The sequence below is a fragment of the Megalobrama amblycephala genome, linkage group LG18, assembly GCF_018812025.1.
Source record: "Megalobrama amblycephala isolate DHTTF-2021 linkage group LG18, ASM1881202v1, whole genome shotgun sequence".
Classification (NCBI taxonomy): domain Eukaryota; kingdom Metazoa; phylum Chordata; class Actinopteri; order Cypriniformes; family Xenocyprididae; genus Megalobrama; species Megalobrama amblycephala.
In genome coordinates, this window is record NC_063061.1 from 2,828,521 (window position 1) to 2,852,329 (window position 23,809).

A 23,809-nucleotide genomic window follows, 5' to 3' on the forward strand; every position below is an offset into this window, starting at 1 on the left:
GATGAACAAAGTTTCACGTGGAGCATTCTGAGATATTTTTTTTGCTGAATTACCGCGGAGTGCAAGTTGTGCTAAAAAATAAACTGCCGGGATAATCACACAGCACTTGCCGTAGGCTACACGTCCAATAATGACATGTCCGATTCGTGAACTAATGACTCATTTGAACTGATTCACTTAAATGAATAGTTAAAACAACTGATCTGTCCAACACTGAACTCATGAGACGTCTGAATCGGTGTATAACAAATCGGTACACTTTACAATAATGTTCCATTTATTAAATTCTAGTTACCTACATTAGTATTTTTTTTAAGAAAAAGGTGAGTGGCAGAGTGTACTACTATACGTTGTTGTTATTTTTATGTGAATGAAGAATTAAAAGATGCACTTTTTTTCAGTAAGCTTAAAGCTATGTGTTTTCAACAAATGTTAAATTCTGTTGGTTCAGGAAGGACACCATGACAGGCTGCTGGCTCCCACTGTCGCTGTTAATTTTTATTTATTTTTTGTTTGTTGGAAAAGCACTTAAATAGCTTAAAGCCCTCAAGTTTACATTGGTTACTGTATTCTTTCAATTGCTCTAAACAAGTATTTTGGGTGACCTTTTTTTTATTGAATGACATCAATTTGTTATTTTCATCTGAAAGAAGAATTACAAGATGCACTTTTTTATTAGTAAGCTAGGCCTATGTGTTTAAGGCTTCAAGGTTTTATCGAACGCTACCTCTGACTAAGAATGCATTACTTTGCACTTGTATAGTCTTTTATTTTGGACTTTTTACAAATTGGTAATAGTCAATTAATGGGGAGATTATCGATAATCGAATCAAACCGAAATAGAAACGGACTGAAAAAAACAAAAACAAAAAAGAGCCGTTAGATTAATCGATGCACCGAAAAATAATCGCTAAATTAATCGTAAAAAAAATTATCGTTTATCCCAGCCCTAATCCAACCCACTGTCACTTTTACCATATTGCTTAATCAGTGAAATTCAAACAAGAAGTATTAACAGTAGTCAATGACGGCAAAAATGGCAGAGTTAAGTGGATTTTCAAATTTGTAATCTGGGAAGTCAGGTCTGTATTCCAAGACATAACGTGAACATGCATGTTCTTCAAATTAAAGGGTTAGTTCACCCAAATAGCAAAATTATGTCATTAATAACTTACCCTCATGTTGTTCCAAACCCGTAAGACCTCCGTTTATCTTTGGAACAAAGTTTATTTTAGATTTAGTCCGAGAGCTCTCTGTGTGTCCAGAAAGGTAAGAAAAACATCATCAAAGTAGTCCATGTGACATCAGAGGGTCAGTTAGAATTTTTTGAAGCATCAAAAATACATTTTGGTCCAAAAATAGCAAAAACTACGACTTTATTCAGCATTGTCTTCTTTTCCGTGTCTGTTGTGAGAGAGAGTTCAAAACAAAGCAGTTTGTGATATCCGGTTCGCGAACGAATCATTCGATGTAACCGGATCTTTTTGAACCAGTTCACCAAATCGAACTGAATCGTTTTAAACGGTTCGCGTCTCCAATACGCATTAATCCACAAATGACTTAAGCGGTTAACTTTTTTAATGTGGCTGACACTCCCTCTGAATTCAAACAAACCAATATCCCCGAGTAATTCATGTACTCAAACAGTACACTGACTGAACTGCTGTGAAGAGAGAACTGAAGATGAACACCGAGCCGAGCCAGATAACGAACAACAGACTGACTGATTACACTACAGATGAAGTGAAATCAGTGTACACTTTAATAAATTATACTTTGTATTAAAAATAAGCGTACTTACTAAAAGTACACTAAATTACCACTATACATTTTTGTATTTTAACATATTTTATGAGAGTACTCTGATATGCCACTAAAAATACACTTATTTTAGAGTGTACTGTATAAAGTGTACAGAAGTCACACTTCTAATGAAGTGAGAACATAGTACACTTTAAAAAAGTATACTAACAATTAATTTAAAAAAAAAATATATACTTCCCATAAGTACACTGAATTGCCACTCTAAGTATGTCAAATTTAATACACTTAAAAAAAATAAACTTCAATACAATTTAAAATACATTTACAACAAAGTACACTTTCAAAAAGTACATTTAAAAAATAATTTGATTACTGATAAATTAGTATACTTACTGTTTGGACTATTAAGTTGAACTTAATTACATCTTTTTCGAAGTATACTTTTAAAAAGTACAAACCAAATACTCTTTAAATAAAGTACAACAAGTAGAAGTATACTTGTTTTATAATTCATGTACTTCATTCATATTTCAAATACACTAAAGTATACTACTTTTTTACCTGGGATGGATCTCTTGAGAATATTTAATTGTGCTTAAAAACCAAAGATTAGGCCAAATCCCCTACCTGGCATGTCCGCATTAAATATCTTCGCTGTTAAAACCTAGTGTATCTGTTAAATATGTTTGTGTTTAAAAAACTTTACATTTAAGGTGAGGTATGTCTCATAGATTTATATAATTTTACTTTCTTTTCTTTTTTTTTATTTCAATAAAGTTTCAATTCCTAGTAAATATAAGGTAAAACTATGGTAAACCAAAAGAATAATGTTGACAAATATGTTTGCTGCAATGTTTTTAACAAATAGATATTACCTTACAAGTTTATCACACAATGAAACCATTAAGGATAGCCAAAGGTTCAGGACAATGGGTGAAAACACATTACTATGTAAGATAGTTTTACCCCAAAATCAAATACTGTATTACACTTTTTCAAAATGATAATCTTGCTTTAAAGTTTGAATAAAAATTAGAAGCAAATGTATCTTCATACCGTGTGTTCTGACACAAGTCAAGGCAAGGCAAGGCAAGGCAATTTTATTTGTATAGCACATTTCATACACAGTGGTAATTCAAAGTGCTTTACATAAAAAAGAATAATAAAAATAGAACATAAGGAATAGAAATAACAGTATGCATTAAAAGTCAGAATAACAAGAGGATACATAAAAGATATAAAATACATTAATAATGAAATAAAAACAGGAAAAGGAATTAAAAGAATAAAAAGATAATACGTATAAAATAAAATGCAAACAGTTCGGACATAGCACAGTGCTCAATCAGCAAATGCATAGATTAAAAGATATGTTTTGAGTTTGGATTTGAATGTGGCTACTGTTGGAGCACATCTGATCTCTTCTGGAAGCTGGTTCCAGCTGCGGCTGGCGTAACAGCTAAAAGCAGACTCTCCTTGCTTTGAGTGAACCCTTGGTATTTCTAAGTGACTTGATCCTGATGATCTGAGTGATCTGTTAGGTTTATATTCTATGAGCATATCTGCAATGTATTGAGGTCCTAGACCATTGAGTGATTTATAAACAAGTAACAGTACTTTAAAATCAATTCTAAATGCAACTGGAAGCCAGTGCAAGGACCTGAGGACTGGTGTGATGTGTTCATGTTTTCTGGTTCTGCTCAGCGTTCTGTACGAGCTGCAGCTGTCTTATGGTCTTTTTGGGAAGACCAATGAGGAGCCCATTACAATAATCCACCCTGCTGGTGATGAAAGCATGAACAAGTTTCTCTAAGTCTTGACTGGAGACAAAGCATCTAATTCTTGCAATATTTTTGAGATGATAATATGCTGATTTAGTTATTGTCTTTACATGGCTACTGAAACTCAGGTCTGACTCCAAAATTACACCAAGATTCCTGACTTGATTTTTAGTTGTTTGACCCCTAGAGTGAAGGTACATGTTCACTTTGAGAACTTCATCTTTGTTTCCAAACGCAATGATTTCAGTTTTGTCTTTGTTTAACTGAAGGAAGTTTAGGCACATCCAATTTTTAATTTCATCAATGCATTGGCACAGGGAGTCAATGGGGCAGTAGTCGTTAGGTGATAGGGATAGGTAGATCTGGGTGTCATCTGCATAGCTGTGATATGCAATTTGGTTCTTTCTCATTATTTGGCTCAGTGGCAGCATATATAGGTTGAACAGGAGGGGTGCGAGTATTGAACCTTGATGGACTCCGCATGTCATGGATGTCCACTCAGACTTATGGTCACCGATACTCACATAATAACCTCTCCCTTCTAAGTATGACCTGAAGTAAGGCCATTAATTGTTTCTTTTTGTTTGATAAAAATTTACGTTTCTTGGCTCATGCTACTTTTATCAGCCTGATAAATATGAAGTTAGAGTAATACATGATGAAACAAAAGAATCATGCTACCAAATACGATTGACACAAGGAAAAAGGGGTGATTTTAAAAATACAACATAACCAGACTATTTTTTTCTTTTCACAAACTATTAGGCAAAACTTACTTTCCCCCCTTGGTATTAGAATAGGTCTTATTTTTTTGGGATTGCATGAAGCGTCGACACCAAAACTAAGTCTGGTTGTTTGCACTTGAAACGATTACAACTGAGACATAATCTAACCGTAGCACTAAAAGCTATGCATTCATTAAAGTTTGAGGACGGTAAGCTACACACTGTAGTAAAGCTATAGATAAATCTCAACCGTGATCTTTGTAGGAATTACGAGTGCAATCAATTTTCACATCTAAATTCAAGAGGCCAAGTAACTAAGAAAACAGTGACATCATGTTGTTAGAGTCTATGCCACGCTGTTGCAATGCAAGCTCATTTAAGAAGTATAACACTGCAAGCCCTTGTGAAAGCTGTAGATGAAATTCAGACAATCTTTATACAGGTATTATATGTACACAATTTACTACGACCACATATAAGAGACATTTAGCTATAATGAAAACATATATATATATATATTACACACACATATAGAAATCCTCTCTTCTGATCTATTGTGAAAGATTGTGATTTGTAAATGCCATTTTTCCGCTAGCAGATGACCCCGTTTACAATTTTTGTTAGTTTATGTACAGTTCAAACATACTCGCAGAGAATAATGATGCTCCTACTACACAAGAGTGTTGAAACTAAAACTGTAATGTTCTTTTAGGTCATCTTTTCTGGTCTGTGTATGAAGCGGTCACAAGTCACATAATGCATCAACATGAAAAGTGAGTCTTGCTGTTTTTGTGTAACATTTACAACTATTGAGAGCTTAAAACAAGTCTATCTATTACACTTAGTTACAGCATGTTACAGTCATGGAATCATATTTTCTTTGTACACAGGACTTCAATAAACTTCAGTAACTTGATGAGTAGTTATTTTAAGTGAAAGGTTAGTTGATTCAGGCCGCTCCAATACTGTCTTTTTAGGTGTCAGCCTTTTAGGTTTGATCCAGGAAACAGGCACGACAGTGTGTTGTCATATTTGTCTCGATTTGTTCTTCTTTCAGGATGCCATTATGGTAAGTGGCATACGATCAAAAAATGTTTAACATCTCTTAAATGTTTTTTACAATTTTAAATATTTGTTTAGCTTAAGACACACTCAGTAAAAACAGTATATTCGTAAATAGAATTAAATAAATGTAACCATACAAATATTGACTATGAATAAATAAAACAAAACCTAACAACATACACAAATGATGGTTCTAACTCTTTCACAAGCCAGACTGATCCCAGGTAAGTTTACCTCAAATACCTGACTCACAATAGTTAGATATCTTGACTTTATCCACACATAAATTTTATGTTTCTTGATTTTTTTTTTTTTTTTTTCTGAAACACAGTGTTTTACCAAGGCTTCATTTTTTAACATCACCATTCTTTATTTTTTTCCTCTGAATTTGTAACAAATTAATTAAAAATTATTTAACAGCATGATACTTCAAGCTGTTGACTGCAGCGGTTATAATTTTTCCATATTTGAATGTGTGTTTTCTACACATTGCATGCTGGGATGCATTCCAGTACCTTCAGACCATTTTCTCCATGTTCTGCTTTTTTTTTTTAGTTTCAAATGTCTCAGTATAGGATTTCTCTCACCTACTCCAAATAAAGAAAAAATGCATATTCTGATCAGATAACATAAAACCAATACTTTAAAATGGCTGTATGTATGCCATGTGTGTGTTTGTGAAAGTTGATTGGTGGACTTTGGGGTGTTTCAGCTTGTAAAGAACATGTGTGCTTTTTTCATCTCTATTCACAATAAAATTTGTAAAGACATTCGGATCAACTGGTGCGTGGGCAAAGGCCAGAAAGTTTAAATCTGGTGAGCAGTGCAGCTTTGTACACTTTAAAAACAGCATAGCAACAACTTTATGCATTGTTTGATAATTAGATTGCATAGTTCGCTATATTTGTATCCAGAATTACAGAGTTTGAATGTAAAAATACCAATAACATTTACTTTAAAATTACAAAGATATTACATTGTTACAGATTTTACAGGGATATCACCCTTTAATATAATGAGCCACACGTTTAATTACAGATTATGATCATTCATGTAATTTTACATAAATTTTTAGGCTATGTAATGTAATTTAAAAATACCAATATATATATGTATATGTATATGTATATACACACACAGTAATTTTCCCGTATAAAAAGAGAATTACTGTAATTTGTCATTAATACTTAAAATAGCGGGGGAGGGGGGGGAGGGTAAAGCAACAGTCATCATGCTCTTTTTTTTTTATTTCATTTGCTTTAGTTTTTGAAACATTTTAACCCATTCATTTATATAAAAAAAATCTCATAGAGATAAACATTTAAGTATACAAGTTTTATATAGGAAAGTTTCTTTGGCTACGGATTATGTCATTGTTTGTTTCTATACCCATCAGCTTCAGCTGTGTCTTTGGTTTCTTTTGTTCAACCCCTGTATTTGTTTTGTTAACAAAGAAGTTAAATAAATAAATAAATTAATTAATAAATAAATAAATGGCAACATATGTAGACTTCTCTACTTATGTTTCATTGTGACTGTTGGATATCAGATGTTAAAATCCAAAGTTCATCAGAATTATAGAGACTTGGTGGCGTGTCTGATTAAAACACTGGAAAGTTCTAGTCCTTACAGTCTTTATTTAATTCAGGATGCTTGAATCTTGAATTCTTTGGCTGACCCAAAGCACAAAGATACAGGGAGCAAATTCACATGACAGATGTTCATAGGACAGGATTAACAGGATGATCAGGATGGTCTTTTAGTCACTACAAACCATACAAAAAGATAATCAGACCCAAACAATTCATAAATAAACATTAACAATATATATTCAATCCAAAATGATTATTAAACCCAATCCAAATAATTCAAATAGACAAATTCAAACCATACAATTGACAAAAACAAACTTACGTAACGCATCCTAAACAACTCAAAGGACATGGTTGGGTGTCCATTCAAACACCCACTTCTCACCAATGCAAAAGAACAAAGGAAGGAAATGAGGTCTATTTATAGACCTTAACCAGAGAATTATGGGTAATGTAGTACATCAAATATGGTAATGCAAGTTGCTGGGATTTATGGGAAATGTAGTACAAAAAAAAAAAGGAAAAAAAAAAGGGAAAAAAATAGGCCAATTTACAACAGCCGCCCCCAAATACAGTCATGTATTTGCCATTACTTGTCAATTTCAGGTAATGGGATCAACTTAGCAACTGGTCGTACATACGTTTTTCCATTAATAACAATTTCTGCTGCTCTAACACGCCTATCCTGACTAGGTAAAAGGCGTACTACTCTGCCAATAGGCCATGGTGCTCTTGGGAGTTGAGGATCAATAACTAACACAACAGCAGAGTCATTTAGATTAGGATTTTCCCTATTCCATTTTTGACGAAGCTGCTAACTTGGTAGATAATTTCTAATAAAGGATGTCCAAAACAGAATGCCCCATCTCTTCTCTGTTCTACAACCAATCTTGACATGGAAAGGACCGAAAAAATCCATTCCGGTGGACCAAAAGGGAGGTTTGAACACTCTGAGCTTGGAAAGTGTAAGGTCTGACATTTGAGGTATAGATGGCTTAGCTCTCCACTTCCTACATTCCAAACAAGACCACTGATGTTTTTTAATGGCTTGTCTCCCTCTAATTATCCAATAATTACGCCGAAGTTCTGAGAAAACTCTCTCTGGACCAGGATGGAAAAGTTTCTTGTCATAGTCCTTGATGATTAAACTGGATAATGGATGCTTGGGGTCAAGGACGACTGGATGAACCATTCCAGGCTCCATATCCTCTGCTCGTCTGAGTCTGCCACCCACTACAATAAGTTGCGTTTCTTCTCGGAATTCAGGAGAAAGTGTAAGGAGACGACTGTGATGTTCAATAGGCTTTCCTTCCTTTAAAAACTGGTACTCAGAGGGAAAGCTTTGTTGCTGGGCTTGCCTTAACAGAAGGGTTTGGACTGAGGAAGGGTCACAAGAGTCTGGACTATGTTGTCGCAATAACTCAGTTATGGCAGATGTCAACTCTGCCCAAGACTGGAAACAGGAGGGGTCTGGGAGTGCAAGATCTTCCTGTTGTGTTAGCCCACAAAAGAGTGGTTTGCGAAGTTCAGGATCAGAACTATCAGGTCTGGATACTAGATTTTGCGGCCACTGATGTGGAGGATATTTCAGGAATGATGGACCTTGTCGCCATCTATGATCAGGTTTGGCTAGCTCAACGAGTGTTTTACCTCTAGTAATGTCATCTGCTGGATTCTGCCCAGAAGGGATATATCTCCAAGAAGAAAGATCAGTCAGTTCCAGGATTTCAGTGACTCGATTTGCTATGAAAACTTTATAACGGCAGGAGAGGGAATGCAGCCAGGACAAGACAGTTGTTGAGTCAGACCATAAAATAGTATTTGTCAGAGGAATAGTCAGTTCCTTCTGCAGTAATTTAGAAAGCTGTGCACCTGCTTGAGCAGCACAAAGTTCAAGGCGAGGGATGGATATTTGCCTTTTTGGGGCAACTCGAGATCTTGCCATGATGAAGGAAGTATGTACCACACCTTTATCCGTCTCCATTCTCAAATAGGCTACTGACCCATATGCGCTCTCTGAGGCATCACAAAATATATGCAATTCCCTGGATGCAATTTGCTCTAAAGGTGAAGTTAAATAACAGTGAGGAAGCTGTATCAATGACAGATCAGTGAGTTCAGTTTCCCAAGCCTTCCAGGCCTGTTGAATAGGACTTGGCATAAGAGGGTCATCCCATCCCCGAGACTTCATCCAGCATTGTTGTACAATGACCTTAGCTCGCGTTGTGAATGGAGTAATATAACCTAATGGGTCATATTGACTAGCAAGAACTTTATAGATATTACGCATAGTTGTTTCTTTACACTCCATAGTTCGTGATCGGTACCCCAATGAATCAGAGGGGCAGTGCCAGCTCAGACCCAAAGCTCCTTCTTTAGGGTCCAAACGGTCTTGACTTATCCAGAGTTCAGAACTCTCAGACCTGGCTTCGGGAGGAAGATGTCTAACAACATCAGGCTGGTTACCACTGTCTGATTTCAAATCCCCCACTCATCAATAAAGAACGCATGCAGTCAAGGTGGCTCTTTGCAGCTTGCATATTTTGGAAACTCTCTAGACAATTATCTACATAGAATGACTGAAGTACGGAATTTGCTGTATCTTCGTATCCTTCTAAGTGGTCACAGACATGCTTCTGTAAAGCATATATTGCGCAACATGGACCACATACTGTGCCAAACGGCAAAACTTGCCATTCGTAGACATCAGGTGGATTTTACCTTTGCATATTGCGCCACAGGAAACGTAGGAGAGGACGATCTTCTGGTAGTAGCCTAACTTGGTGAAACATAGATTTTATGTCCCCACTAATTGCCACTGGATACTGGCGGAATCGGAGTAAGACACCAAGTAAGGAGGGGCCCAATTGTGGACCAGGAAGAAGCTGTTCAGTGATGTACCTTTGTACTGATAAGAGCAATTGAAGACTATTCGTGGTTTCCCATTATGCTCCACAAGATGGTGAGGGATATACCATGATTCAGAAGATGTGTCATGAGGAGGTTCCACTTTGGAAATATAACCGGACTTCTCCAACTTAGCAATTTCTTGGTCATAGACAGCCACAGATTTAGGATTTCGTTGGAGACGGCGTTCGATACCTCTGAGGGAGGACATAACTGGATTCGGTGAAGCTCGTAACTGTATGGCAGAAGCAGCACGCAGTAAAGGAGTGGCATATCTTTGCACACCATCAACATCAACTCTTTTGGTCTTAGAGGATAACAAGTCCACAGCTTCTTGATCCTGCTTGGACCTGGTAATGACCTTCTCATTTCTAAAAGGAAGAACATCTAATTGCCATAATTTCTCCACATCATGGCGAAGATCCTCTACAGGATTAGTAAAGGTAAAAAGACACTGCGTCTCATCACTGTTGGGAATTGGTATTGGACCTTGCAGTACCCAACCCAATTTTGTATGGATAGCAGCCGGAGGTCCGAAATACACCTGATCAATTGGGTTTATCAGGTGTGGATAGTCTGCACCGATAAGGATAAGTGGTTGGACGTTAGAGAATGCTGGAAGAGGTAGACCACAAAGATGTCTAAAGCGTCTCTGCAAAATCTCAACAGGGTAAGTCTGTTCTGCCAATCCCAATCTGGCAGCAGAAAAGGCATTGGAAATGGTATACTTCCTTTCTGGGTTGGCAGTTGAGGATATTTCAAAGGTTACAGAAGAGCCTTCAAGTGCAATAGTATCTTGCCATACGGTGCGAACAGTTAAGGACTCGGCTTGCCCCTTGAGGCCCAAGTAGTCAGATGCTCGAGGTAGCAACATGGTACGTTCTGAACCATCATCAAGGATGGCATAAGTTTGCAGGGATCGACCTTTATGATGGAGAAGTACCTCAACAACTTTCAGCAGCACCTTGCTGGAACCTCCAAGTCGACTAAGATAGAATGTACCGTTATCCTGGTCACGACAGTTAACTCCATGAAGGATACCAAGATGTCGACCTTTACACTGTGGACAGGGTTTTTTCAGGTCACGGTCAACAGCCAGATGGTTAAGCCCACACCTCCAACATCTTTTATTCTGTCTAATCCATGCACCCTTTTTGGTGTCTTCTAGAGCTTTAAAGGAGGGACAAAGACCAATGAAATGCTCTCTACTGGAACAATATACACATGAAAACTTGGAACTCTGCTCTCCGTCTCTTACAATTTGGGATTGCTTATTTGTGGATCTTGATACAACAGAATTGCCATTAGCTCCATACAAAACTGTTTGAGTATTAATGTGGACCTTTGATTGAGATTTACTCGGGAGTGGGTTTGGGAAGTCACTAACTTGATCAGCCATCGCTTGACATTCAGCCTCTTCCTGAAGCCAGGTGGAAAAGTTAATCAGGTTGTAGCTTTGACCATGTAGGACAGCACGAACATAGCGGGCAAAGTTGGTCACATTTTCTGTGGGCAGTTTACCAAGTAGTCGCTGTACATGAGAAGCACAGGCTAGTTCAGATTGAGCATGATCTTGACCCAAAGATTGGAGCATGCCAACCAAAGCTCGAACTTTCAGAGCAAAGCTACCAAATGCTCTGCTGTCACCTGGTCTCACCTTGGGAAGAGCTAGAATGGCTTTGATTTCTCTCAAAACTAATTGATGGGGTTGGCCATACTTCTGTTGTAATGCAAAGAGAGCCATACTGTATGGTCTAGGATCATTGGCATAAGCTAAAGCTAGATCACGAGCAGGAGGAAATTTCAAATGATCCAACAAAATATGGTATTTGTAATGTTCTGTCTCATGAGGTGACAATAAATTTGTCAAAGCTAACTGCAACATGGCAAACTCTTGGGGATCATCATTTACCAAAAAGGGAAAAGAAGGTCCCTGAACACGAGAAGTAGGATAGGGAGGGACATTATATGAAGCATAGTATGGCTGAGGATGCTGGTACGAATGAATAAATGGAATTGTAGTTGCCTGGCTAGTGGGAACAATTGGTCGAATGAATGGAGCAGGTTGTTGTACAACAAGATTCCCTGAATGACCTACAGCCTGAATATGATGACCTACATTAGCTGAAGATACATGAGGAATTAGCTGAGTCTGAGGAGGTAACTGTGCTGATGTTATCTGTGAAGACAACTGCGTATGAACCAAAGATGGGGAAAAAGAGCTACTTGGTAAGTAAGTGCCAGGCTGTGGTGAACCAACTGGTTGTGGCAGCATCTGCGATGGTTGCATTTGAGGGAAATGAGAATTAGAGGGATCAGGGACTAATGGAACAGATGGCTGAATCATGGTACCTGATTGCAAATGTGTTACATCATGTGTAGGCATATGTTGAGGTGGACTACGTAACAATGAGGAAGGTGGAGGCGGCAAAGAACTAGGCCTACTCAATGGAAGTGGCGAAGGAACATCTAATGAATTACCTTGCTTACATGTAGATTTCTGTTCAACATTCTTAATACATGCACACAATGCACAGTGACTGTTATGTTTATGACTTCCTGATGGCAACTCCCTGTACACCCCGCACAGCAGGGGTCAGACCCCAATCAACTGTCCTGATAAACTCGACGCAGATCTTGGTTATCGCAAGTAATCTGGGTTTCCTAACCAAAGGAGGATCTAGCACTAGATAGTACAACAGATTTTTGACAACTGTACCAGCGTGGACCGCTGTGCTACGTGCTGCAACCATCACGTCATTCAAAAGTTGAAGTAACATTGTCTGGTTTATATAATGACCGCCAAAGTCACTTTCCTGATTGTCTGTGCCTGATGCACGCTTCTTCAACATGCCCCTTTGGGGCGTGTGATCAAAAAACCCTAACTTCAATGTGTTAAAGCACAATGAGATTCCAGAAAGTTTATATCAAAGACAAAGTTGATAACGTGCAAAATTAAATTTTAAACATCTAAACATTAATGAAATGGCTATGCAGAAACTAATGAAGAGTAACCAGAAGTCAGTAACATGGGGATTGAATGTAGCTGAAAGAACTTCATATGTTCATACTTCATATGACTATGTTTAAAGATTATTTCAGAAGACAGATGAGCAGATTAATGCATAAGATCCTTGAAGATGTATGCGATCCAGATAATGATTGTGAGAAGGATAGCAAATATGTAACAAATCTCAAAAATATAATGGACATCATAAAAGGCCTGAACAATTCATGGTTTGACACAAACACTGATATTACAAGTTTGTGTATTAACAGCAAATAGCCAGTCTAAAAGTTCTGGATGTGACGTCTGAATGTAGCGACGAGTTTGCAGTTACTGAGGTTCTTTGTATGTGTACATACTGTATGTAACAGATCTATGTGTGTCACTGTTTTCAAAAAATGCTGATGATACCACCATCGATAGAATCGTTGAAACGGTGGTCAACTACGCCCTAGACCGAAACACGGTAGCTTCCAGAGATTTCATTTTTCTGCTAGACCACCTGCAATGTCATTATTATTGTTTTAATTTATGTATGTAATGCCATTTTATCATCTACACTACTTCTGTCACGATCACGTCTGTTCCTGTCACATCCCGGACTACATTTCCCATGATCCTCCATTGCTCATCACCTGCACTCACTTCACAATCACTCCACACTAATCACCACACCCAGCTGCCACACATTACCTGGACTATAAAAGACTCATACACACACCACCTCACCGCGAAGTCTTGTTTCCTCAGTGTACAATTCCAAGCGTTATTTCCCTGTTTACCTGTTTGTTACTGTTCCTGCCTGATTCCTGTTTTATGACCCATTGCTGCCTGCCTCGATCCTTGCCTGTACCCTGACTACGACTCTGCCTGTTCCTTATTGCTCCTGTTTGTTCCTGTTTGACCCTGCCTGTACGACCACGCTCACTGTAAATAAAAGCTTGCATATGGATCCCTGCCTGAGTCTCCATTCGTTACAGAAGACTTCGCCACACCAAGATCCAGCAGCTACCGTGAGTGTTTCCGTCACATTCAGCATCAGCATGGACCCAGCTATATGTCTCATCCACCTTCGTCAAGGTAATAGTACCCTGGAGGACCATATTCAGAAGTTTCTGGATATTGCCCATTATGCAGACTGGCCTGACTGTGCTCTTATTGACTTTTTTTGTGATGGCATCAACCAACCTCTCCAGAGTAGATTAAGACGAGAGGGACCGCGTTCATCACTCTGCGGTTTTATGGACTATGCTCTGTTGTCAGTTGGTTCTCCATTTACTGTGGGAGTCGCGGAGGAACACGACACCGCAGTGAATCACGTAATGGCCGCCGCACCAGTGGACCCTCACAAAATGGCGGCTACCATTACAACATCACATCACGCCTTCGCTGATCGCCCAGAGCAACGTCACGCCTTCGCTGATCGCCCAGAGCAACGTCACGCCTTCGCTGATCGCCCAGAGCAACGTCACGTCTTCGCTGATCGCCCAGAGCAACGCTACGTCTCCGCTGATCGCCCAGAGCAACGTCACGTCGCCGCTGATCGCCCAGAGCAACGTCACGTCGCCGCTGATCGCCCAGAGCAACGTCACGTCGCCGCTGATCGCCCAGAGCAAAGTCACGTCGCCGCTGATCACCCAGAGTCACGTCACGTCTCTAGATCAGTCCGGGAGCGGAGAGGGTTGCGTTCCAGTGTGGCTGATCCTCCACTGACTACGGTCCGAGCAGCTGGCATCCCCAAGTCCTCGCCGGCCGCTTCGCTCTCAAACCAGTCGGCCGCTTCGCTCTCAAGCCCGGTGGCCGCTTCGCTCTCAAGTCCGCCGGCCGCTTCGCACTCAAGCCCGGTGGCCGCTTCGCTCTCAAGCCAACTGGTTGCAACGCTCTCAAGTACTCCGGTTGCAACGCTCTCAAGTTCGCCTGTGTCTACGGACAAGATGGCCGCATCGCCTGTGTCTACGGACAAGATGGCCGCATCGCCTGTGTCTACGGACAAGATGGCCGCATCGCCTGTGTCTACGGACAAGATGGCCGCATCGCCTGTGTCTACGGACAAGATGGCCGCATCGCCTGTGTCTACGGACAAGATGGCCGCATCGCCTGTGTCTACGGACAAGATGGCCGCATCGCCTGTGTCTACGGACAAGATGGCCGCATCGCCTGTGTCTACGGACAAGATGGCCGCATCGCCTGTGTCTACGGACAAGATGGCGGCATCGCCTGTGTCTACGGACAAGATGGCGGCATCGCCTGTGTCTACGGACAAGATGGCGGCATCGCCTGTGTCTACGGACAAGATGGCCGCATCGCCTCATCCTCGGAAGAGGAGGAGGAGGAGGAAGGCTTCTTCCGTTCTTCCCCCTCTTACGCCCAAGCTGCTTGCTCGGCCGGCGCCACCTGCGCTTCTTGCCCTGCCAGCGCCACCTGCGCTTCTTGCCCTGCCGGCGCCACCTGCGCTTCTTGCCCTGCCGGCGCCACCTGCGCTTCTTGCCCTGCCGGCGCCACCTGCGCTTCTTGCCCTGCCGGCGCCACCTGCGCTTCTTGCCCTGCCGGCGCCACCTGCGCTTCTCGCTCTGCCGGCGCCACCTGAACTCCTTGCTCTGTCAGCGCCACCCAGGCGTCTCGCCCTGCCGGCACCACCCGAACGCCTGGCCCTGCCGGAACCACCTGAACTCCTTGCCCACGAGGACGCAACAGACCCCGTTGAAATCCCCAAGAACTTTTTGGGGGGGGGCAGTATACCTGAGGGCGGGGAGCTTATGGGTGGGCACTCTGCCTGGCCACTGCCGTCATTGGCCTTTGAACTATTATGGCCGTTTATGGACCCTAACCTGCCGTGGTTACCCAAACCACCTGACCTACCGTGGTTACCCAAACCACCTGACCTACCGTGGTTACCCAAACCACCTGACCTACCGTGGTTACCCAAACCACCTGACCTACCGTGGTTACCCAGACCACCTGACCTGCTGTGGCTGCCCAAGCCACCTGACCCGCCTGACCTGCCGTGGTTGCTCAAGTCACCTGACCTGCCGAGGTTACCCAAGCCACCTGATCCCCCATGGCCTTCTGACACTCCGGACTCACCATGGCTGCCCGTGGCACCTGACCCGCCATGGCTGCCCGTGGCACCTGACCCGCCATGGCTGCCCGTGGCACCTGACCCGCCATGGCTGCCCGTGGCACCTGACCCGCCATGGCTGCCCGTGGCACCTGACCCGCCATGGCTGCCCGTTTCACCTGACCCGCCATGGCGGCCCGGGAACCTGCATTGGAGACTCCGTTCCTGTCCGCCACTAGAGCTCCAATGCACCCCCCCCCCCCCCTATTGGTGTCATCTACGCCGCGAGGACGCGCCTTCCGGGAGGGGGGCGTTATGTCACGATCACGTCTGTTCCTGTCACATCCCGGACTACATTTCCCATGATCCTCCATTGCTCATCACCTGCACTCACTTCACAATCACTCCACACTAATCACCACACCCAGCTGCCACACATTACCTGGACTATAAAAGACTCATACACACACCACCTCACCGCGAAGTCTTGTTTCCTCAGTGTACAATTCCAAGCGTTATTTCCCTGTTTACCTGTTTGTTACTGTTCCTGCCTGATTCCTGTTTTATGACCCATTGCTGCCTGCCTCGATCCTTGCCTGTACCCTGACTACGACTCTGCCTGTTCCTTATTGCTCCTGTTTGTTCCTGTTTGACCCTGCCTGTACGACCACGCTCACTTCAAATAAAACGCTGCATTTGGATCTTACTCTGAGTCCTGCCTTCGTTACAACTTCAATGTGTAAAAGCTGAATCACTTAACTTTATGATCATGATATTGTAAATTATATTCAAAAAAATTTAATCTGTTTTTAACCTCTATACACTGTAATTTTTTACACATTTTATGGAAAATAGCAAATTTTTTTTACAGTAGATTTCTGTTTTCTTAAATTACATACAGATTCATGTAAAATTACAAACAATATCTGTAATTTATCAACTTGACTGCTATTTTAAGTATTAATGACAAATTACAGTAATTCTCTCTTTTTATACGGGAAAATTACTGTGTGTGTGTGTGTGTGTGTGTATACATATACATATATATATATTGGTATTTTTAAATTACATTACATAGCCTAAAAATTAATGTAAAATTACATGAATGATCATAATCTGTAATTAAACGTGTGGCTCATTATATTAAAGGGTGATATCCCTGTAACATCTGTAACAATGTAACATCTTTGTAATTTTAAAGTAAATGTTATTGGTATTTTTACATTCAAACTCTGTAATTCTGGATACAAATATAGCGAACTATGCAATCTAATTATCAAACAATGCATAGTCTGTTTTTAAAGTGTGCAAAGCTGCACTGCTCACCAGATTTAAACTTTCAGGCCTTTGCCCACGCACCAGTTGATCCGAATGTCTTTACAAATTTTATTGTGAATAGAGATGAAAAAAGCACACATGTTCTTTACAAGCTGAAACACCCCAAAATCCACCAATCAACTTTCACAAACACACACATGGCATACATACAGCCATTTTAAAGTATTGGTTTTATGTTATCTGATCAGAATATGCATTTTTTCTTTATTTGGAGTAGGTGATAGAAATCCTATACTGAGACATTTGAAACTAAAAAAAAAAGCAGAACATGGAGAAAATGGTCTGAAGGTACTGGAATGCATCCCAGCATGCAATGTGTAGAAAACACACATTCAAATATGGAAAAATTATAACCGCTGCAGTCAACAGCTTGAAGTATCATGCTGTTAAATAATTTTTAATTAATTTGTTACAAATTCAGAGGAAAAAAATAAAGAATGGTGATGTTAAAAAATGAAGCCTTGGTAAAACACTGTGTTTCAGAAAAAAAAAAAAAAAAAAAATCAAGAAACATAAAAATTGATTGCACTCGTAATTCCTACAAAGATCACGGTTGAGATTTATCTAGCTTTACTACAGTGTGTAGCTTACCGTCCTCAAACTTTAATGAATGCATAGCTTTTAGTGCTACGGTTAGATTATGTCTCAGTTGTTATCGTTTCAAGTGCAAACAACCAGACTTAGTTTTGGTGTCGACGCTTCATGCAATCCCAAAAAAATAAGACCTATTCTAATACCAAGGGGGGAAAGTAAGTTTTGCCTAATAGTTTGTGAAAAGAAAAAAATAGTCTGGTTATGTTGTATTTTTAAAATCACCCCTTTTTCCTTGTGTCAAACGTATTTGGTAGCATGATTCTTTTGTTTCATCATGTATTACTCTAACTTCATATTTATCAGGCTGATAAAAGTAGCATGAGCCAAGAAACGTAAATTTTTATCAAACAAAAAGAAACAATTAATGGCCTTGTGTCAGAACACACGGTATGAAGATACATTTGCTTCTAATTTTTATTCAAACTTTAAAGCAAGATTATCATTCTGAAAAAGTGTAATACAGTATTTGATTTTGGGGTAAAACTATCTTACATAGTAATGTGTTTTCACCCATTGTCCTGAACCTTTGGCTATCCTTAATGGTTTCATTGTGTGAGAAACTGATTTGGAGCAAGGTAATATCTATTTGTTAAAAACATTGCAGCAAACATATTTGTCAACATTATTCTTTTGGTTTACCATAGTTTTACCTTATATTTACTAGGAATTGAAACTTTATTGAAATAAAAAAAAAGAAAAGAAAGTAAAATTATATAAATCTATGAGACATACCTCACCTTAAATGTAAAGTTTTTTAAACACAAACATATTTAACAGATACACTAGGTTTTAACAGCGAAGATATTTAATGCGGACATGCCAGGTAGGGGATTTGGCCTAATCTTTGGTTTTTAAGCACAATTAAATATTCTCAAGAGATCCATTGTCCCCTGGAAGTCACGTCTTCTGAAAGACCTCACATGTGCGGATTCACTTAGTTGAAAAATTATGTTTTACCTTGTAGGGTCTTTAACACCCTGCAAAATCGTTGGAAGTCAAAGGGCATTGTCATCAGTGCTCCCTAAAGTCTGTTCATAAGGCCAACAGACAACAGTTACATCAACATATGGTAACGTTTGAAAATACTCATTGTATTTTTGAGTAGATAACCAATAGTATATTTTTAGTAAAGGGTATGTTTCCACATTGATAATGACCAGTTAAGAAGCTACAAGAAAAGTAAAACCATATACAACTTATAAGTGCAATATTAGATACTGCAGAATGTCAGATGTTGAGTTCAGGCACACCATAATAGTATGACAACATATGACCACTTTTTATTTGATTTTTAATGTAATATCATACTTTGAATTAAGACGAGTAAAATTAAATATTCACTCTAGACAATTTTTTTTTCAGGGGGAACAGCACAGAGGAACATCTGGTCTCTCTCTCTCTGAAAATGTGGGATTTTCTTAAAGATACAACTTAAACTAAAAAGAGCAATGTTGAGTCATCGTTTCAGGTGACGGGAGTTTTGAGGCATCAAACACACAGACACCTTCACGTTTGGATTTTTTAAATTTTTTTTGTTTTTTTTTTAAATCAAAATTGAATATTCATTTTTAAAAACAGTTTTTTTTATTATGACAAACTTTGTCAATATGTTTCATCGCATTGGTGGGTATTTGCCAGATGGAAATGCTGCTTAAATCTTTGAGAAATTAGATCAAATAAAACTAAGTAGAGGTTTTTGATGTAACATTTTAAAGTTTTTTTTTTTCGTTGTTTTTTTTTTTTTGAACAAATGCCGTTTAATAAAAATAATACTTTAGGTTAAATTTAAGTAAAATCATTTCTACCATTGGACATCAGATGTTATCCTGATACAGTAGTCTTCTAGAAAGATAAATAGAAGATATGATTTTAATAAAACTTTATAGATTGGATTTAAACAACCATATCATTTTAAAATATGTAGATTATGCTTTGTAATAAATTTAGTACAAAAAAATGTGCCCTGGAATGCAGACTAATGCTGTGACACAGAGGGTCATCTGTCTGCTTCCTCCCGTCTCTGTGAGGGTCTGAAGGATTTGTTTCACACTGGAATTTATCCCTAGGAGTGTTTTGTTTATGATACAACTTAAACTATTTGTTTTTTTAATGTTTTTATCATATGTCTATGGAAAGCCCCATAAAACATGGAAGTGTCCACAGACCCCCACAGCCTGAATACTGTGACAGTCTCACATTTCACACCTTGCTGTGAGAAGTGGATAGAAAACGGTTTTCAGCCTGATTTCCCAGGGAAGAGTGTATGGATATAACAGCAAAAGGTTTTTTTTGTTTTTTTTGAACATGTACCATTGAATAAACTCATACTTTGAGTTACATTTATGCATAATCACTTGCGTCATAGACAATCAAACATTGATTGGATCTCATTAATGATTTAAGTTATAAAGGTTCATGGTTCCCTATACTCTGAACCAGTTTCAGCAAGTTGTGAGAAGAGCTGAACTTTAAGAGCTTTAAACTTTAAGCATTTTTTTATTACTATTTTAAACAAATTGCTTGACTCAGTGGAATTTTTGAAAATTTTGAAGACATTTGAAAATATTGATTTATAAAGAAAACAGATATGTTCCTAATTCCGTGTATCTGAATGTTTGTGTATGCTAGTCCATGTAGTGCACATAGTAATTTACTTCAAATCTACTTTACTCTTTAAGCGCCACTGACTGAATTTTCGGTTATCCATGTTTGGCTGTTATACGGTAGGGGGCACTATGACACATCTTCCGTAAGATTACAGAAGCTCCGGATCACAACACAGGTGTGTCACAGTCTGTCCCGTTTGTTTTGTTTGCCATGTGCTTCCCTGTTCCCGCCACATGGACACTGATTACCTTCCCAGCTGTTTGTCATTTGTATTGCATGTTTAAGTTCCAGCCTGTGTTCTGTTCAGTGTCCGGTATTGTTTATGTCAGTGTGTTTGCCGTTACCAGGGGCCTGTACATGATGGTAGTTGAACAAACTCAGGGTTATAGGATTAGTTTCGAGTTGACAAAACCAAACCGGCTTTGTTGGTACCATGATGCTGATCATCAACTTTCTCTGTCAACTCAGGCTTTGATCCTGAGTTTGTGGAGCGCGTGCACATTATTGCGTGACATCAGTGGCAAACAGCCAATCACATGCCTTGCAACAGTCTTGCAACAGAGAGAAACAATGATTCTCGCGAGATAGCCAGCGCGATTCAAATCTCTTTGGCTGAAGATTAAGACATTGAAGTAAATGAAGAAACTCACTTACACTGATGAAAAAAATAAAAGAAATGATCTTGCTCTCAGTGCAAGTGAAACTTGTGAAGTTTGTTTATTTACTTGATAATATAATGATAGAGACATGTAAGGTCATATGTGGTCATATTTAAAGTTTATTTACAGCTAATTTATATTACATATGATCTGTATATATTAATATTCATTGAAGCTAAATAACTGTTAAACTAAAATCGCGTGTGTAATGGATTAATAATAATATCATTGAATTATTATATAAATCATATAGCTATAAATCATAAAATCATTCCAAGTAATTATCATTAAAGCCAGACAATTTCATCGTTAAATATTTGTTTTTACTATATAGTGACCTTTAATTTGGAGGAAGTGAAACTGGGGGAGTGACTTTTTTGCATTGGTTGTGTCAGTGTCACTTTGCTCACATCTGATTGGTCCAATTTCGGTTTGAGATCTTTTTTTTTTTTTTAATTGAACAAATTCCACATATATTCAGCATATATAAATGTTTCACAAATAATGCTTTGGTGAGTTTGATATCACCATAAATCATTACTACTTAGTCAAATATTACGAACCACAACATTCATATAAAAGATAGAAAATAGTTTCTGAAAGTGTGGAAAAAGAATAGAAAAAAGAAAGAAGAAGAAAAACAACAAAGGGTATACATGTATATTTAAATTAAAGAAGAGGAATTTAAGTCTTTGTAAATGTCCATAGTTCTGATTGCTTTGCGGGTTGAAAGTCCTTGTAAGGTTTCAAAATAAATCTTCATATCAGCCTTGAAGTGGGTGATATTGGGTATATCCTTCCAGACCATTTACATTTGTGTATATGAAATTTACCAAGTAAAATTATAAGATTTAACATAAACACAAGATTCTTATCTATACCTTTTTTGTCATAATAAAAAATAACATCTCTTTTGTCTATCTTAATTTGGATTCCACTTAACATATTAAATAAATATTCCACATCAATCCAAAATAATTTAACATACATACAATAAAAAAAAAGATGTAAAATAGTTTCAGTTTCCATTTTACAGAATACGCAAGATTCAGAAAGATCATTTTTATATTTTTTTAGAAAATGGTTTGTTGGATAAATTTTATTTAATTTTTGTATTATTTTAAAGTATATTTCGTTAACTTTATTATTGATACAGTATTTATTGTTAAAAGTCCAAATCAATCTCCAATTAATATTCTCAAAATGGTCATTCCAAAAGAATTTATGTCAAATGTTGCAGGACAGTGAATCAAACGTCTGAATAATTTATTATTACATTTACTGTCTTTAATATCAACACCGTCCAACAAGACCTCTTTCTTAAACTTTGATTGCTTGTGAGATTCACTGATGCCTTGTAGAAGTCTCAAAAAACCTGTTGGTATTGCATCAAATACGATGCTATATTCTCGTGGAGATACAGGGATACAGGATGTCTGTAAAAATTCAGAATATGTAAATAAGTAGCCCTTGTCATTTATCAATTGTGAGACCATTAAGATACCGTTTTTAAGCCAATTGTTATAGAAGATTGATTTATTCTTATATTTAATGATTTTATTATTCCAAATTAACTGTTTGTGGGGAAAAAATTATGTTTGTATATAAGAAGCCAACACAAAAGAGCCTGTCTATGAAAACTGAATAGGGAGTTTATTAACCTCAAAGTCTCATTTTAAAAGAAAATCTATACCACCAACTTTTTCAAAAATAAGAATTATATACCATAACTTATCTTTATGCTTAGTATAATGTTTAATCCAGTTCAACTTGAAAATTGTATTAGAAGTAGCAAAATCGAGCACGTTCAATCCTCCTTGATTATAGGAATTACATAAAATATTTTTATTTAAATAGTGAGGCTTGTTTTTCCATATGCAATTAAATAATGTTGAATCAATTTTTTTAAGAAAAGATTTTGGCACATCTAATACTTTCGCAGGATAGACTAAGCGAGATAGCCCCTCCGATTTGGACAAAAGAACCTTTGAGTGATAAATCCCTCATGAGCCACATATCAAATTTCTTTTTAATTTTCAACATAAGGAATTGGAAATTAGATTGCACTCTGTCTGACTGATTTTTACAGATATTGATACCAAGATAAGTTACCTCCTCCCTAACTGGAATACCTTCAAATTCACTTAAATGAATACTATTGTCTTTAAGTGGAAAAAGAGTACATTTTTTAACATTTAAAGATAAACCTGAAGCTTCAGAAAATATACTGAGAGAACTTTTTTAACCTGTGATATATCTTTCAAAAAAATGCTGTATCATCAGCAAGTTGACAATATTTAATTTCTTTTTCCCTAGTTATGATGTAAATGTAGTGTCGTTGTTTCCATGACCAAGAGAAACAGAAACGGGGCCGCCGGATCTCCCTGTTTTATGCCCCGGGAGATGCTAAATCTACGAGTAGTTCCCCAAGGAAGTTTAACTGAACTATTACAGTCACTATATAAAGTTTGTATCGCCCTTTTAAAGTATTGACCAAAACCAAAAAAATCTAATAGATCAAATAAAAAATCATGTTTCACAGTTCCCTTTCAAAGGCTACACTCTAAGCTGCGCTTTATTCAGCGCTGTGGGAACGTCTTTAGTCGTGACCAGCTGTGAATATATGTGTAAAACAACGTCAATGAAATTGACCTATATTTATAGCCTTGCGAGACGTCATCGGAATGCGCCATGAGCGAGGCTATAATTAGA